Source organism: Hyla sarda, unplaced genomic scaffold (assembly GCF_029499605.1).
Source record: "Hyla sarda isolate aHylSar1 unplaced genomic scaffold, aHylSar1.hap1 scaffold_1333, whole genome shotgun sequence".
NCBI classification, from domain to species: Eukaryota; Metazoa; Chordata; class Amphibia; order Anura; family Hylidae; genus Hyla; species Hyla sarda.
Window position 1 is genome coordinate 70862 of NW_026607959.1, and position 15744 is coordinate 86605.

The 15744-nt window shown below is 46.1% G+C and overlaps 7 non-coding genes across 7 annotated transcripts; all 7 read right to left on the reverse strand.

Annotated features, from left to right (window-relative positions):
• Positions 1 to 832: 832 nt before the first annotated feature.
• LOC130305836 (U2 spliceosomal RNA) lies at positions 833 to 1023 on the reverse strand. Its single transcript, XR_008855266.1, has one exon. It is a non-coding gene; the product is annotated as a U2 spliceosomal RNA (small nuclear RNA).
• A 2089-nt stretch (positions 1024 to 3112) lies between these two features.
• Positions 3113 to 3303, reverse strand: LOC130305837 (U2 spliceosomal RNA). Its single transcript, XR_008855267.1, has one exon. It is a non-coding gene; the product is annotated as a U2 spliceosomal RNA (small nuclear RNA).
• Positions 3304 to 5391: 2088 nt separating this feature from the next.
• Positions 5392 to 5582, reverse strand: LOC130305838 (U2 spliceosomal RNA). The gene has a single exon (XR_008855268.1). It is a non-coding gene; the product is annotated as a U2 spliceosomal RNA (small nuclear RNA).
• Positions 5583 to 7658: 2076 nt separating this feature from the next.
• Positions 7659 to 7849, reverse strand: LOC130305846 (U2 spliceosomal RNA). Its single transcript, XR_008855276.1, has one exon. It is a non-coding gene; the product is annotated as a U2 spliceosomal RNA (small nuclear RNA).
• A 2074-nt stretch (positions 7850 to 9923) lies between these two features.
• On the reverse strand, positions 9924 to 10114 carry LOC130305847 (U2 spliceosomal RNA). Its single transcript, XR_008855277.1, has one exon. It is a non-coding gene; the product is annotated as a U2 spliceosomal RNA (small nuclear RNA).
• A 2074-nt stretch (positions 10115 to 12188) lies between these two features.
• Positions 12189 to 12379, reverse strand: LOC130305839 (U2 spliceosomal RNA). The gene has a single exon (XR_008855269.1). It is a non-coding gene; the product is annotated as a U2 spliceosomal RNA (small nuclear RNA).
• A 2079-nt stretch (positions 12380 to 14458) lies between these two features.
• Positions 14459 to 14649, reverse strand: LOC130305848 (U2 spliceosomal RNA). The gene has a single exon (XR_008855278.1). It is a non-coding gene; the product is annotated as a U2 spliceosomal RNA (small nuclear RNA).
• Between the last annotated feature and the right edge of the window lie 1095 nt (positions 14650 to 15744).

Sequence of the window (15744 nt, forward strand, 5' to 3'; positions counted from 1 at the left end):
CTGAATACATAAAAAGCGACTGTTCAGCGACAGACAAGTCGCATCGGCTGAAAGTAGGCCAGAATGTCAGTCCATGTTGGAGCAGGTTTAGATACAGTCTAAAGTATAGATCTCAAAGTCTGTGCACAGAATTTAGCAAGGGCCTCGCACCTTCTGATGCATCAGGTAGGTGCACAATAGCATAGCCTAACCCTCTGTACTTTGGTCTATATTGATGCGGGACATAGACAGCCAGCTGATGACCAATCCATTAGTGCAATGGATGGCTGGAAGCATTTGTCTTTGCCTTTGCAATACCACAGAAGCAATGCATGGTCAATGTACAGCAATGACACACCTGTGTGAACAGCCAGGAGACCCCCCCCCCCCCCCCCCATGTTATGTTACATAGTTACATAGTTAGTACGGTCGAAAAAAGACATATGTCCATCAAGTTCAACCAGGGAATTAAGGGGTAGGGGTGTGGCGCGATATTGGGGAAGGGATGAGATTTTATATTTCTTCATAAGCATTAATCTTATTTTGTCAATTAGGAACATTCAGCACCCACCCGCTATCAAGGCAGCTGCCTATCATGTCATGCCCTACCTGCACAGGTGTGCTGGCTACTCAAATGATCCAATTAAGGAGGCCATTTAGTCAGCAGCAGCAGAAGTCCTGTGCCTGGACGCTCCAACAGCGGCCAGACACAAGCAGAAGCAGCAGAAGCAGCAGCAGCAGCACCACCTTTTGTTTTTTGGCTGCAGCAGCAAGGCCCACAGGGCTGGCTAGCTGGCTAGCCAGCAAGCAGGTAGCAATGAAAGTAGGAATCTTTCTTTTTAACCCTGTAAGGGGGTGGTGCACTGTACCCGAAGATACTGCCATATCGGGTCAATGCATAGGGCGACGGAAGCAAGCTTCGAAATCGGCCCCCGTTCTCAAAAATCCATTTAATATATGGTCCCCAGATAGGGGACGTATCAGATATTAAACTGATAAGAACAGATACTACACTTGATCTTAGCCAAAAGGCCGAGAAGCGATAACCGTGAAAGGGGCGGGCCCAACAAGGTCCCCTTCATGGGCACTATCACTGCTTGCTGTCAGGGAGGCTGCCAGACAATTTTCCATGCACACTCTGGGCTGGGGGGCAGTCAACCACCAGTACACACAGCAGAACCTAAACCCATACCATTATTGCTAAGCAGCAAGACAGGGGCCCATTGCACTCCCACGGGGCCTTTTTAAATGCAATCCATAACCCGGATTTGCCAGGAACCCTTCTTACTCCTCCTACTTGCATGTGACACTGGGCTTAGGATCTGCATAGGAAACACACACACAAGCACACACCTACCTTTGTTGCCTGCAGATGCCTCCTTGGCTGTCCCCAAACGGTATCAAACCAACACCCACGGGAAGCTGTAAGCATAGAGGACATGCCTGCACCCCATTGGACTTACCTGTGTGGGTTAAATCCGGGTTATTTGACAACCTATGGCGGTGATGGTTCTGCTCAGGCAGAGCAGTGCTGATGCTCCTCATAAAGCTGTCGCTGCTGTGAAGGTTCTAGGTGACATCACAAATCCCTATGGTTACATACACAACAAAGCTGGGTTGTTGTTGTTTACACTCTGCAAGGCCTGTGGAAGTGAGTGACATCATAGCACTGTAGTTCTGAGGGTTCTAGATGGATGCAACAATCTCCTGTTGCTTCTATGAAGGCCATAATAGACGACATCACCAAACAGCTCCATAGTCACATACACAGCAAAGGAGAGATGTTGTTTACACCTAGTGATGTCAGTGGTATTGAGTGACATCACAGCACAGTGCTAAGGCTCCTGGGCCTGGACACAGCAGCGGCTGCAATATCTCAACGGAGAATACGTTTATATATATGTGTGTGTGTGCGCGTATATATATATATATATATATATATATATATATATATATATATATATATTTCTCCGCCGAAATCACTTTTAAACCCATTTCCACCTTTTTTTCCCTTCTCTTCCTCTTACTTTTTTTTCACGTTTTTTTACGTTTTTCTCCTTTTCGCCTCTTTTCTGGGCGTATTATTCTTCTTTTTCTTCTTTTTTTTCGTCTAATGCATACCCCATCAGTGCAGCAATGCTTATTCAATACCGCCAGCAGATGGAGACACTGGGGGATAATTTTCTAAGGATTTATACTGATTTTTCCTGTCTGAATTTGTCGCACAGAAAGTTGCAGGCCAAATATGTGTGACATTTCTGCGACTTTAGCTTCTAGAGCATTTTTACAACATTATACATAGGTGCTGAATACATAAAAAGCGACTGTTCAGCGACAGACAAGTCGCATCGGCTGAAAGTAGGCCAGAATGTCAGTCCATGTTGGAGCAGGTTTAGATACAGTCTAAAGTATAGATCTCAAAGTCTGTGCACAGAATTTAGCAAGGGCCTCGCACCTTCTGATGCATCAGGTAGGTGCACAATAGCATAGCCTAACCCTCTGTACTTTGGTCTATATTGATGCGGGACATAGACAGCCAGCTGATGACCAATCCATTAGTGCAATGGATGGCTGGAAGCATTTGTCTTTGCCTTTGCAATACCACAGAAGCAATGCATGGTCAATGTACAGCAATGACACACCTGTGTGAACAGCCAGGAGACCCCCCCCCCCCCCATGTTATGTTACATAGTTACATAGTTAGTACGGTCGAAAAAAGACATATGTCCATCAAGTTCAACCAGGGAATTAAGGGGTAGGGGTGTGGCGCGATATTGGGGAAGGGATGAGATTTTATATTTCTTCATAAGCATTAATCTTATTTTGTCAATTAGGAACATTCAGCACCCACCCGCTATCAAGGCAGCTGCCTATCATGTCATGCCCTACCTGCACAGGTGTGCTGGCTACTCAAATGATCCAATTAAGGAGGCCATTTAGTCAGCAGCAGCAGAAGTCCTGTGCCTGGACGCTCCAACAGCGGCCAGACACAAGCAGAAGCAGCAGAAGCAGCAGCAGCAGCACCACCTTTTGTTTTTTGGCTGCAGCAGCAAGGCCCACAGGGCTGGCTAGCTGGCTAGCCAGCAAGCAGGTAGCAATGAAAGTAGGAATCTTTCTTTTTAACCCTGTAAGGGGGTGGTGCACTGTACCCGAAGATACTGCCATATCGGGTCAATGCATAGGGCGACGGAAGCAAGCTTCGAAATCGGCCCCCGTTCTCAAAAATCCATTTAATATATGGTCCCCAGATAGGGGACGTATCAGATATTAAACTGATAAGAACAGATACTACACTTGATCTTAGCCAAAAGGCCGAGAAGCGATAACCGTGAAAGGGGCGGGCCCAACAAGGTCCCCTTCATGGGCACTATCACTGCTTGCTGTCAGGGAGGCTGCCAGACAATTTTCCATGCACACTCTGGGCTGGGGGGCAGTCAACCACCAGTACACACAGCAGAACCTAAACCCATACCATTATTGCTAAGCAGCAAGACAGGGGCCCATTGCACTCCCACGGGGCCTTTTTAAATGCAATCCATAACCCGGATTTGCCAGGAACCCTTCTTACTCCTCCTACTTGCATGTGACACTGGGCTTAGGATCTGCATAGGAAACACACACACAAGCACACACCTACCTTTGTTGCCTGCAGATGCCTCCTTGGCTGTCCCCAAACGGTATCAAACCAACACCCACGGGAAGCTGTAAGCATAGAGGACATGCCTGCACCCCATTGGACTTACCTGTGTGGGTTAAATCCGGGTTATTTGACAACCTATGGCGGTGATGGTTCTGCTCAGGCAGAGCAGTGCTGATGCTCCTCATAAAGCTGTCGCTGCTGTGAAGGTTCTAGGTGACATCACAAATCCCTATGGTTACATACACAACAAAGCTGGGTTGTTGTTGTTTACACTCTGCAAGGCCTGTGGAAGTGAGTGACATCATAGCACTGTAGTTCTGAGGGTTCTAGATGGATGCAACAATCTCCTGTTGCTTCTATGAAGGCCATAATAGACGACATCACCAAACAGCTCCATAGTCACATACACAGCAAAGGAGAGATGTTGTTTACACCTAGTGATGTCAGTGGTATTGAGTGACATCACAGCACAGTGCTAAGGCTCCTGGGCCTGGACACAGCAGCGGCTGCAATATCTCAACGGAGAATACGTTTATATATATGTGTGTGTGTGCGAGTATATATATATATATATATATATATATATATATATATATATATATATTTCTCCGCCGAAATCACTTTTAAACCCATTTCCACCTTTTTTTCCCTTCTCTTCCTCTTACTTTTTTTTCACGTTTTTTTACGTTTTTCTCCTTTTCGCCTCTTTTCTGGGCGTATTATTCTTCTTTTTCTTCTTTTTTTTCGTCTAATGCATACCCCATCAGTGCAGCAATGCTTATTCAATACCGCCAGCAGATGGAGACACTGGGGGATAATTTTCTAAGGATTTATACTGATTTTTCCTGTCTGAATTTGTCGCACAGAAAGTTGCAGGCCAAATATGTGTGACATTTCTGCGACTTTAGCTTCTAGAGCATTTTTACAACATTATACATAGGTGCTGAATACATAAAAAGCGACTGTTCAGCGACAGACAAGTCGCATCGGCTGAAAGTAGGCCAGAATGTCAGTCCATGTTGGAGCAGGTTTAGATACAGTCTAAAGTATAGATCTCAAAGTCTGTGCACAGAATTTAGCAAGGGCCTCGCACCTTCTGATGCATCAGGTAGGTGCACAATAGCATAGCCTAACCCTCTGTACTTTGGTCTATATTGATGCGGGACATAGACAGCCAGCTGATGACCAATCCATTAGTGCAATGGATGGCTGGAAGCATTTGTCTTTGCCTTTGCAATACCACAGAAGCAATGCATGGTCAATGTACAGCAATGACACACCTGTGTGAACAGCCAGGAGACCCCCCCCCCCCCCCATGTTATGTTACATAGTTACATAGTTAGTACGGTCGAAAAAAGACATATGTCCATCAAGTTCAACCAGGGAATTAAGGGGTAGGGGTGTGGCGCGATATTGGGGAAGGGATGAGATTTTATATTTCTTCATAAGCATTAATCTTATTTTGTCAATTAGGAACATTCAGCACCCACCCGCTATCAAGGCAGCTGCCTATCATGTCATGCCCTACCTGCACAGGTGTGCTGGCTACTCAAATGATCCAATTAAGGAGGCCATTTAGTCAGCAGCAGCAGAAGTCCTGTGCCTGGACGCTCCAACAGCGGCCAGACACAAGCAGAAGCAGCAGAAGCAGCAGCAGCAGCACCACCTTTTGTTTTTTGGCTGCAGCAGCAAGGCCCACAGGGCTGGCTAGCTGGCTAGCCAGCAAGCAGGTAGCAATGAAAGTAGGAATCTTTCTTTTTAACCCTGTAAGGGGGTGGTGCACTGTACCCGAAGATACTGCCATATCGGGTCAATGCATAGGGCGACGGAAGCAAGCTTCGAAATCGGCCCCCGTTCTCAAAAATCCATTTAATATATGGTCCCCAGATAGGGGACGTATCAGATATTAAACTGATAAGAACAGATACTACACTTGATCTTAGCCAAAAGGCCGAGAAGCGATAACCGTGAAAGGGGCGGGCCCAACAAGGTCCCCTTCATGGGCACTATCACTGCTTGCTGTCAGGGAGGCTGCCAGACAATTTTCCATGCACACTCTGGGCTGGGGGGCAGTCAACCACCAGTACACACAGCAGAACCTAAACCCATACCATTATTGCTAAGCAGCAAGACAGGGGCCCATTGCACTCCCACGGGGCCTTTTTAAATGCAATCCATAACCCGGATTTGCCAGGAACCCTTCTTACTCCTCCTACTTGCATGTGACACTGGGCTTAGGATCTGCATAGGAAACACACACACAAGCACACACCTACCTTTGTTGCCTGCAGATGCCTCCTTGGCTGTCCCCAAACGGTATCAAACCAACACCCACGGGAAGCTGTAAGCATAGAGGACATGCCTGCACCCCATTGGACTTACCTGTGTGGGTTAAATCCGGGTTATTTGACAACCTATGGCGGTGATGGTTCTGCTCAGGCAGAGCAGTGCTGATGCTCCTCATAAAGCTGTCGCTGCTGTGAAGGTTCTAGGTGACATCACAAATCCCTATGGTTACATACACAACAAAGCTGGGTTGTTGTTGTTTACACTCTGCAAGGCCTGTGGAAGTGAGTGACATCATAGCACTGTAGTTCTGAGGGTTCTAGATGGATGCAACAATCTCCTGTTGCTTCTATGAAGGCCATAATAGACGACATCACCAAACAGCTCCATAGTCACATACACAGCAAAGGAGAGATGTTGTTTACACCTAGTGATGTCAGTGGTATTGAGTGACATCACAGCACAGTGCTAAGGCTCCTGGGCCTGGACACAGCAGCGGCTGCAATATCTCAACGGAGAATACGTTTATATATATGTGTGTGTGTGCGCGTATATATATATATATATATATATATATATATATATATATATATATTTCTCCGCCGAAATCACTTTTAAACCCATTTCCACCTTTTTTTCCCTTCTCTTCCTCTTACTTTTTTTTCACGTTTTTTTACGTTTTTCTCCTTTTCGCCTCTTTTCTGGGCGTATTATTCTTCTTTTTCTTCTTTTTTTTCGTCTAATGCATACCCCATCAGTGCAGCAATGCTTATTCAATACCGCCAGCAGATGGAGACACTGGGGGATAATTTTCTAAGGATTTATACTGATTTTTCCTGTCTGAATTTGTCGCACAGAAAGTTGCAGGCCAAATATGTGTGACATTTCTGCGACTTTAGCTTCTAGAGCATTTTTACAACATTATACATAGGTGCTGAATACATAAAAAGCGACTGTTCAGCGACAGACAAGTCGCATCGGCTGAAAGTAGGCCAGAATGTCAGTCCATGTTGGAGCAGGTTTAGATACAGTCTAAAGTATAGATCTCAAAGTCTGTGCACAGAATTTAGCAAGGGCCTCGCACCTTCTGATGCATCAGGTAGGTGCACAATAGCATAGCCTAACCCTCTGTACTTTGGTCTATATTGATGCGGGACATAGACAGCCAGCTGATGACCAATCCATTAGTGCAATGGATGGCTGGAAGCATTTGTCTTTGCCTTTGCAATACCACAGAAGCAATGCATGGTCAATGTACAGCAATGACACACCTGTGTGAACAGCCAGGAGACCCCCCCCCCCCCCCCCCCCATGTTATGTTACATAGTTACATAGTTAGTACGGTCGAAAAAAGACATATGTCCATCAAGTTCAACCAGGGAATTAAGGGGTAGGGGTGTGGCGCGATATTGGGGAAGGGATGAGATTTTATATTTCTTCATAAGCATTAATCTTATTTTGTCAATTAGGAACATTCAGCACCCACCCGCTATCAAGGCAGCTGCCTATCATGTCATGCCCTACCTGCACAGGTGTGCTGGCTACTCAAATGATCCAATTAAGGAGGCCATTTAGTCAGCAGCAGCAGAAGTCCTGTGCCTGGACGCTCCAACAGCGGCCAGACACAAGCAGAAGCAGCAGCACCACCTTTTGTTTTTTGGCTGCAGCAGCAAGGCCCACAGGGCTGGCTAGCTGGCTAGCCAGCAAGCAGGTAGCAATGAAAGTAGGAATCTTTCTTTTTAACCCTGTAAGGGGGTGGTGCACTGTACCCGAAGATACTGCCATATCGGGTCAATGCATAGGGCGACGGAAGCAAGCTTCGAAATCGGCCCCCGTTCTCAAAAATCCATTTAATATATGGTCCCCAGATAGGGGACGTATCAGATATTAAACTGATAAGGACAGATACTACACTTGATCTTAGCCAAAAGGCCGAGAAGCGATAACCGTGAAAGGGGCGGGCCCAACAAGGTCCCCTTCATGGGCACTATCACTGCTTGCTGTCAGGGAGGCTGCCAGACAATTTTCCATGCACACTCTGGGCTGGGGGGCAGTCAACCACCAGTACACACAGCAGAACCTAAACCCATACCATTATTGCTAAGCAGCAAGACAGGGGCCCATTGCACTCCCACGGGGCCTTTTTAAATGCAATCCATAACCCGGATTTGCCAGGAACCCTTCTTACTCCTCCTACTTGCATGTGACACTGGGCTTAGGATCTGCATAGGAAACACACACACAAGCACACACCTACCTTTGTTGCCTGCAGATGCCTCCTTGGCTGTCCCCAAACGGTATCAAACCAACACCCACGGGAAGCTGTAAGCATAGAGGACATGCCTGCACCCCATTGGACTTACCTGTGTGGGTTAAATCCGGGTTATTTGACAACCTATGGCGGTGATGGTTCTGCTCAGGCAGAGCAGTGCTGATGCTCCTCATAAAGCTGTCGCTGCTGTGAAGGTTCTAGGTGACATCACAAATCCCTATGGTTACATACACAACAAAGCTGGGTTGTTGTTGTTTACACTCTGCAAGGCCTGTGGAAGTGAGTGACATCATAGCACTGTAGTTCTGAGGGTTCTAGATGGATGCAACAATCTCCTGTTGCTTCTATGAAGGCCATAATAGACGACATCACCAAACAGCTCCATAGTCACATACACAGCAAAGGAGAGATGTTGTTTACACCTAGTGATGTCAGTGGTATTGAGTGACATCACAGCACAGTGCTAAGGCTCCTGGGCCTGGACACAGCAGCGGCTGCAATATCTCAACGGAGAATACGTTTATATATATGTGTGTGTGTGCGCGTATATATATATATATATATATATATATATATATATATTTCTCCGCCGAAATCACTTTTAAACCCATTTCCACCTTTTTTTCCCTTCTCTTCCTCTTACTTTTTTTTCACGTTTTTTTACGTTTTTCTCCTTTTCGCCTCTTTTCTGGGCGTATTATTCTTCTTTTTCTTCTTTTTTTTCGTCTAATGCATACCCCATCAGTGCAGCAATGCTTATTCAATACCGCCAGCAGATGGAGACACTGGGGGATAATTTTCTAAGGATTTATACTGATTTTTCCTGTCTGAATTTGTCGCACAGAAAGTTGCAGGCCAAATATGTGTGACATTTCTGCGACTTTAGCTTCTAGAGCATTTTTACAACATTATACATAGGTGCTGAATACATAAAAAGCGACTGTTCAGCGACAGACAAGTCGCATCGGCTGAAAGTAGGCCAGAATGTCAGTCCATGTTGGAGCAGGTTTAGATACAGTCTAAAGTATAGATCTCAAAGTCTGTGCACAGAATTTAGCAAGGGCCTCGCACCTTCTGATGCATCAGGTAGGTGCACAATAGCATAGCCTAACCCTCTGTACTTTGGTCTATATTGATGCGGGACATAGACAGCCAGCTGATGACCAATCCATTAGTGCAATGGATGGCTGGAAGCATTTGTCTTTGCCTTTGCAATACCACAGAAGCAATGCATGGTCAATGTACAGCAATGACACACCTGTGTGAACAGCCAGGAGACCCCCCCCCCCCCCCCCATGTTATGTTACATAGTTACATAGTTAGTACGGTCGAAAAAAGACATATGTCCATCAAGTTCAACCAGGGAATTAAGGGGTAGGGGTGTGGCGCGATATTGGGGAAGGGATGAGATTTTATATTTCTTCATAAGCATTAATCTTATTTTGTCAATTAGGAACATTCAGCACCCACCCGCTATCAAGGCAGCTGCCTATCATGTCATGCCCTACCTGCACAGGTGTGCTGGCTACTCAAATGATCCAATTAAGGAGGCCATTTAGTCAGCAGCAGCAGAAGTCCTGTGCCTGGACGCTCCAACAGCGGCCAGACACAAGCAGAAGCAGCAGAAGCAGCAGCACCACCTTTTGTTTTTTGGCTGCAGCAGCAAGGCCCACAGGGCTGGCTAGCTGGCTAGCCAGCAAGCAGGTAGCAATGAAAGTAGGAATCTTTCTTTTTAACCCTGTAAGGGGGTGGTGCACTGTACCCAAAGATACTGCCATATCGGGTCAATGCATAGGGCGACGGAAGCAAGCTTCGAAATCGGCCCCCGTTCTCAAAAATCCATTTAATATATGGTCCCCAGATAGGGGACGTATCAGATATTAAATTGATAAGAACAGATACTACACTTGATCTTAGCCAAAAGGCCGAGAAGCGATAACCGTGAAAGGGGCGGGCCCAACAAGGTCCCCTTCATGGGCACTATCACTGCTTGCTGTCAGGGAGGCTGCCAGACAATTTTCCATGCACACTCTGGGCTGGGGGGCAGTCAACCACCAGTACACACAGCAGAACCTAAACCCATACCATTATTGCTAAGCAGCAAGACAGGGGCCCATTGCACTCCCACGGGGCCTTTTTAAATGCAATCCATAACCCGGATTTGCCAGGAACCCTTCTTACTCCTCCTACTTGCATGTGACACTGGGCTTAGGATCTGCATAGGAAACACACACACAAGCACACACCTACCTTTGTTGCCTGCAGATGCCTCCTTGGCTGTCCCCAAACGGTATCAAACCAACACCCACGGGAAGCTGTAAGCATAGAGGACATGCCTGCACCCCATTGGACTTACCTGTGTGGGTTAAATCCGGGTTATTTGACAACCTATGGCGGTGATGGTTCTGCTCAGGCAGAGCAGTGCTGATGCTCCTCATAAAGCTGTCGCTGCTGTGAAGGTTCTAGGTGACATCACAAATCCCTATGGTTACATACACAACAAAGCTGGGTTGTTGTTGTTTACACTCTGCAAGGCCTGTGGAAGTGAGTGACATCATAGTACTGTAGTTCTGAGGGTTCTAGATGGATGCAACAATCTCCTGTTGCTTCTATGAAGGCCATAATAGACGACATCACCAAACAGCTCCATAGTCACATACACAGCAAAGGAGAGATGTTGTTTACACCTAGTGATGTCAGTGGTATTGAGTGACATCACAGCACAGTGCTAAGGCTCCTGGGCCTGGACACAGCAGCGGCTGCAATATCTCAACGGAGAATACGTTTATATATATGTGTGTGTGTGCGCGTATATATATATATATATATATATATATATATATTTCTCCGCCGAAATCACTTTTAAACCCATTTCCACCTTTTTTTCCCTTCTCTTCCTCTTACTTTTTTTTCACGTTTTTTTACGTTTTTCTCCTTTTCGCCTCTTTTCTGGGCGTATTATTCTTCTTTTTCTTCTTTTTTTTCGTCTAATGCATACCCCATCAGTGCAGCAATGCTTATTCAATACCGCCAGCAGATGGAGACACTGGGGGATAATTTTCTAAGGATTTATACTGATTTTTCCTGTCTGAATTTGTCGCACAGAAAGTTGCAGGCCAAATATGTGTGACATTTCTGCGACTTTAGCTTCTAGAGCATTTTTACAACATTATACATAGGTGCTGAATACATAAAAAGCGACTGTTCAGCGACAGACAAGTCGCATCGGCTGAAAGTAGGCCAGAATGTCAGTCCATGTTGGAGCAGGTTTAGATACAGTCTAAAGTATAGATCTCAAAGTCTGTGCACAGAATTTAGCAAGGGCCTCGCACCTTCTGATGCATCAGGTAGGTGCACAATAGCATAGCCTAACCCTCTGTACTTTGGTCTATATTGATGCGGGACATAGACAGCCAGCTGATGACCAATCCATTAGTGCAATGGATGGCTGGAAGCATTTGTCTTTGCCTTTGCAATACCACAGAAGCAATGCATGGTCAATGTACAGCAATGACACACCTGTGTGAACAGCCAGGAGACCCCCCCCCCCCCCCATGTTATGTTACATAGTTACATAGTTAGTACGGTCGAAAAAAGACATATGTCCATCAAGTTCAACCAGGGAATTAAGGGGTAGGGGTGTGGCGCGATATTGGGGAAGGGATGAGATTTTATATTTCTTCATAAGCATTAATCTTATTTTGTCAATTAGGAACATTCAGCACCCACCCGCTATCAAGGCAGCTGCCTATCATGTCATGCCCTACCTGCACAGGTGTGCTGGCTACTCAAATGATCCAATTAAGGAGGCCATTTAGTCAGCAGCAGCAGAAGTCCTGTGCCTGGACGCTCCAACAGCGGCCAGACACAAGCAGAAGCAGCAGAAGCAGCAGCAGCAGCACCACCTTTTGTTTTTTGGCTGCAGCAGCAAGGCCCACAGGGCTGGCTAGCTGGCTAGCCAGCAAGCAGGTAGCAATGAAAGTAGGAATCTTTCTTTTTAACCCTGTAAGGGGGTGGTGCACTGTACCCGAAGATACTGCCATATCGGGTCAATGCATAGGGCGACGGAAGCAAGCTTCGAAATCGGCCCCCGTTCTCAAAAATCCATTTAATATATGGTCCCCAGATAGGGGACGTATCAGATATTAAACTGATAAGAACAGATACTACACTTGATCTTAGCCAAAAGGCCGAGAAGCGATAACCGTGAAAGGGGCGGGCCCAACAAGGTCCCCTTCATGGGCACTATCACTGCTTGCTGTCAGGGAGGCTGCCAGACAATTTTCCATGCACACTCTGGGCTGGGGGGCAGTCAACCACCAGTACACACAGCAGAACCTAAACCCATACCATTATTGCTAAGCAGCAAGACAGGGGCCCATTGCACTCCCACGGGGCCTTTTTAAATGCAATCCATAACCCGGATTTGCCAGGAACCCTTCTTACTCCTCCTACTTGCATGTGACACTGGGCTTAGGATCTGCATAGGAAACACACACACAAGCACACACCTACCTTTGTTGCCTGCAGATGCCTCCTTGGCTGTCCCCAAACGGTATCAAACCAACACCCACGGGAAGCTGTAAGCATAGAGGACATGCCTGCACCCCATTGGACTTACCTGTGTGGGTTAAATCCGGGTTATTTGACAACCTATGGCGGTGATGGTTCTGCTCAGGCAGAGCAGTGCTGATGCTCCTCATAAAGCTGTCGCTGCTGTGAAGGTTCTAGGTGACATCACAAATCCCTATGGTTACATACACAACAAAGCTGGGTTGTTGTTGTTTACACTCTGCAAGGCCTGTGGAAGTGAGTGACATCATAGCACTGTAGTTCTGAGGGTTCTAGATGGATGCAACAATCTCCTGTTGCTTCTATGAAGGCCATAATAGACGACATCACCAAACAGCTCCATAGTCACATACACAGCAAAGGAGAGATGTTGTTTACACCTAGTGATGTCAGTGGTATTGAGTGACATCACAGCACAGTGCTAAGGCTCCTGGGCCTGGACACAGCAGCGGCTGCAATATCTCAACGGAGAATACGTTTATATATATGTGTGTGTGTGCGCGTATATATATATATATATATATATATATATATATATATATATTTCTCCGCCGAAATCACTTTTAAACCCATTTCCACCTTTTTTTCCCTTCTCTTCCTCTTACTTTTTTTTCACGTTTTTTTACGTTTTTCTCCTTTTCGCCTCTTTTCTGGGCGTATTATTCTTCTTTTTCTTCTTTTTTTTCGTCTAATGCATACCCCATCAGTGCAGCAATGCTTATTCAATACCGCCAGCAGATGGAGACACTGGGGGATAATTTTCTAAGGATTTATACTGATTTTTCCTGTCTGAATTTGTCGCACAGAAAGTTGCAGGCCAAATATGTGTGACATTTCTGCGACTTTAGCTTCTAGAGCATTTTTACAACATTATACATAGGTGCTGAATACATAAAAAGCGACTGTTCAGCGACAGACAAGTCGCATCGGCTGAAAGTAGGCCAGAATGTCAGTCCATGTTGGAGCAGGTTTAGATACAGTCTAAAGTATAGATCTCAAAGTCTGTGCACAGAATTTAGCAAGGGCCTCGCACCTTCTGATGCATCAGGTAGGTGCACAATAGCATAGCCTAACCCTCTGTACTTTGGTCTATATTGATGCGGGACATAGACAGCCAGCTGATGACCAATCCATTAGTGCAATGGATGGCTGGAAGCATTTGTCTTTGCCTTTGCAATACCACAGAAGCAATGCATGGTCAATGTACAGCAATGACACACCTGTGTGAACAGCCAGGAGACCCCCCCCCCCCCCCCCCATGTTATGTTACATAGTTACATAGTTAGTACGGTCGAAAAAAGACATATGTCCATCAAGTTCAACCAGGGAATTAAGGGGTAGGGGTGTGGCGCGATATTGGGGAAGGGATGAGATTTTATATTTCTTCATAAGCATTAATCTTATTTTGTCAATTAGGAACATTCAGCACCCACCCGCTATCAAGGCAGCTGCCTATCATGTCATGCCCTACCTGCACAGGTGTGCTGGCTACTCAAATGATCCAATTAAGGAGGCCATTTAGTCAGCAGCAGCAGAAGTCCTGTGCCTGGACGCTCCAACAGCGGCCAGACACAAGCAGAAGCAGCAGAAGCAGCAGCACCACCTTTTGTTTTTTGGCTGCAGCAGCAAGGCCCACAGGGCTGGCTAGCTGGCTAGCCAGCAAGCAGGTAGCAATGAAAGTAGGAATCTTTCTTTTTAACCCTGTAAGGGGGTGGTGCACTGTACCCAAAGATACTGCCATATCGGGTCAATGCATAGGGCGACGGAAGCAAGCTTCGAAATCGGCCCCCGTTCTCAAAAATCCATTTAATATATGGTCCCCAGATAGGGGACGTATCAGATATTAAATTGATAAGAACAGATACTACACTTGATCTTAGCCAAAAGGCCGAGAAGCGATAACCGTGAAAGGGGCGGGCCCAACAAGGTCCCCTTCATGGGCACTATCACTGCTTGCTGTCAGGGAGGCTGCCAGACAATTTTCCATGCACACTCTGGGCTGGGGGGCAGTCAACCACCAGTACACACAGCAGAACCTAAACCCATACCATTATTGCTAAGCAGCAAGACAGGGGCCCATTGCACTCCCACGGGGCCTTTTTAAATGCAATCCATAACCCGGATTTGCCAGGAACCCTTCTTACTCCTCCTACTTGCATGTGACACTGGGCTTAGGATCTGCATAGGAAACACACACACAAGCACACACCTACCTTTGTTGCCTGCAGATGCCTCCTTGGCTGTCCCCAAACGGTATCAAACCAACACCCACGGGAAGCTGTAAGCATAGAGGACATGCCTGCACCCCATTGGACTTACCTGTGTGGGTTAAATCCGGGTTATTTGACAACCTATGGCGGTGATGGTTCTGCTCAGGCAGAGCAGTGCTGATGCTCCTCATAAAGCTGTCGCTGCTGTGAAGGTTCTAGGTGACATCACAAATCCCTATGGTTACATACACAACAAAGCTGGGTTGTTGTTGTTTACACTCTGCAAGGCCTGTGGAAGTGAGTGACATCATAGTACTGTAGTTCTGAGGGTTCTAGATGGATGCAACAATCTCCTGTTGCTTCTATGAAGGCCATAATAGACGACATCACCAAACAGCTCCATAGTCACATACACAGCAAAGGAGAGATGTTGTTTACACCTAGTGATGTCAGTGGTATTGAGTGACATCACAGCACAGTGCTAAGGCTCCTGGGCCTGGACACAGCAGCGGCTGCAATATCTCAACGGAGAATACGTTTATATATATGTGTGTGTGTGCGCGTATATATATATATATATATATATATATATATATATATATATATATTTCTCCGCCGAAATCACTTTTAAACCCATTTCCACCTTTTTTTCCCTTCTCTTCCTCTTACTTTTTTTTCACGTTTTTTTACGTTTTTCTCCTTTTCGCCTCTTTTCTGGGCGTATTATTCTTCTTTTTCTTCTTTTTTTTCGTCTAATGCATACCCCATCAGTGCAGCAATGCTTA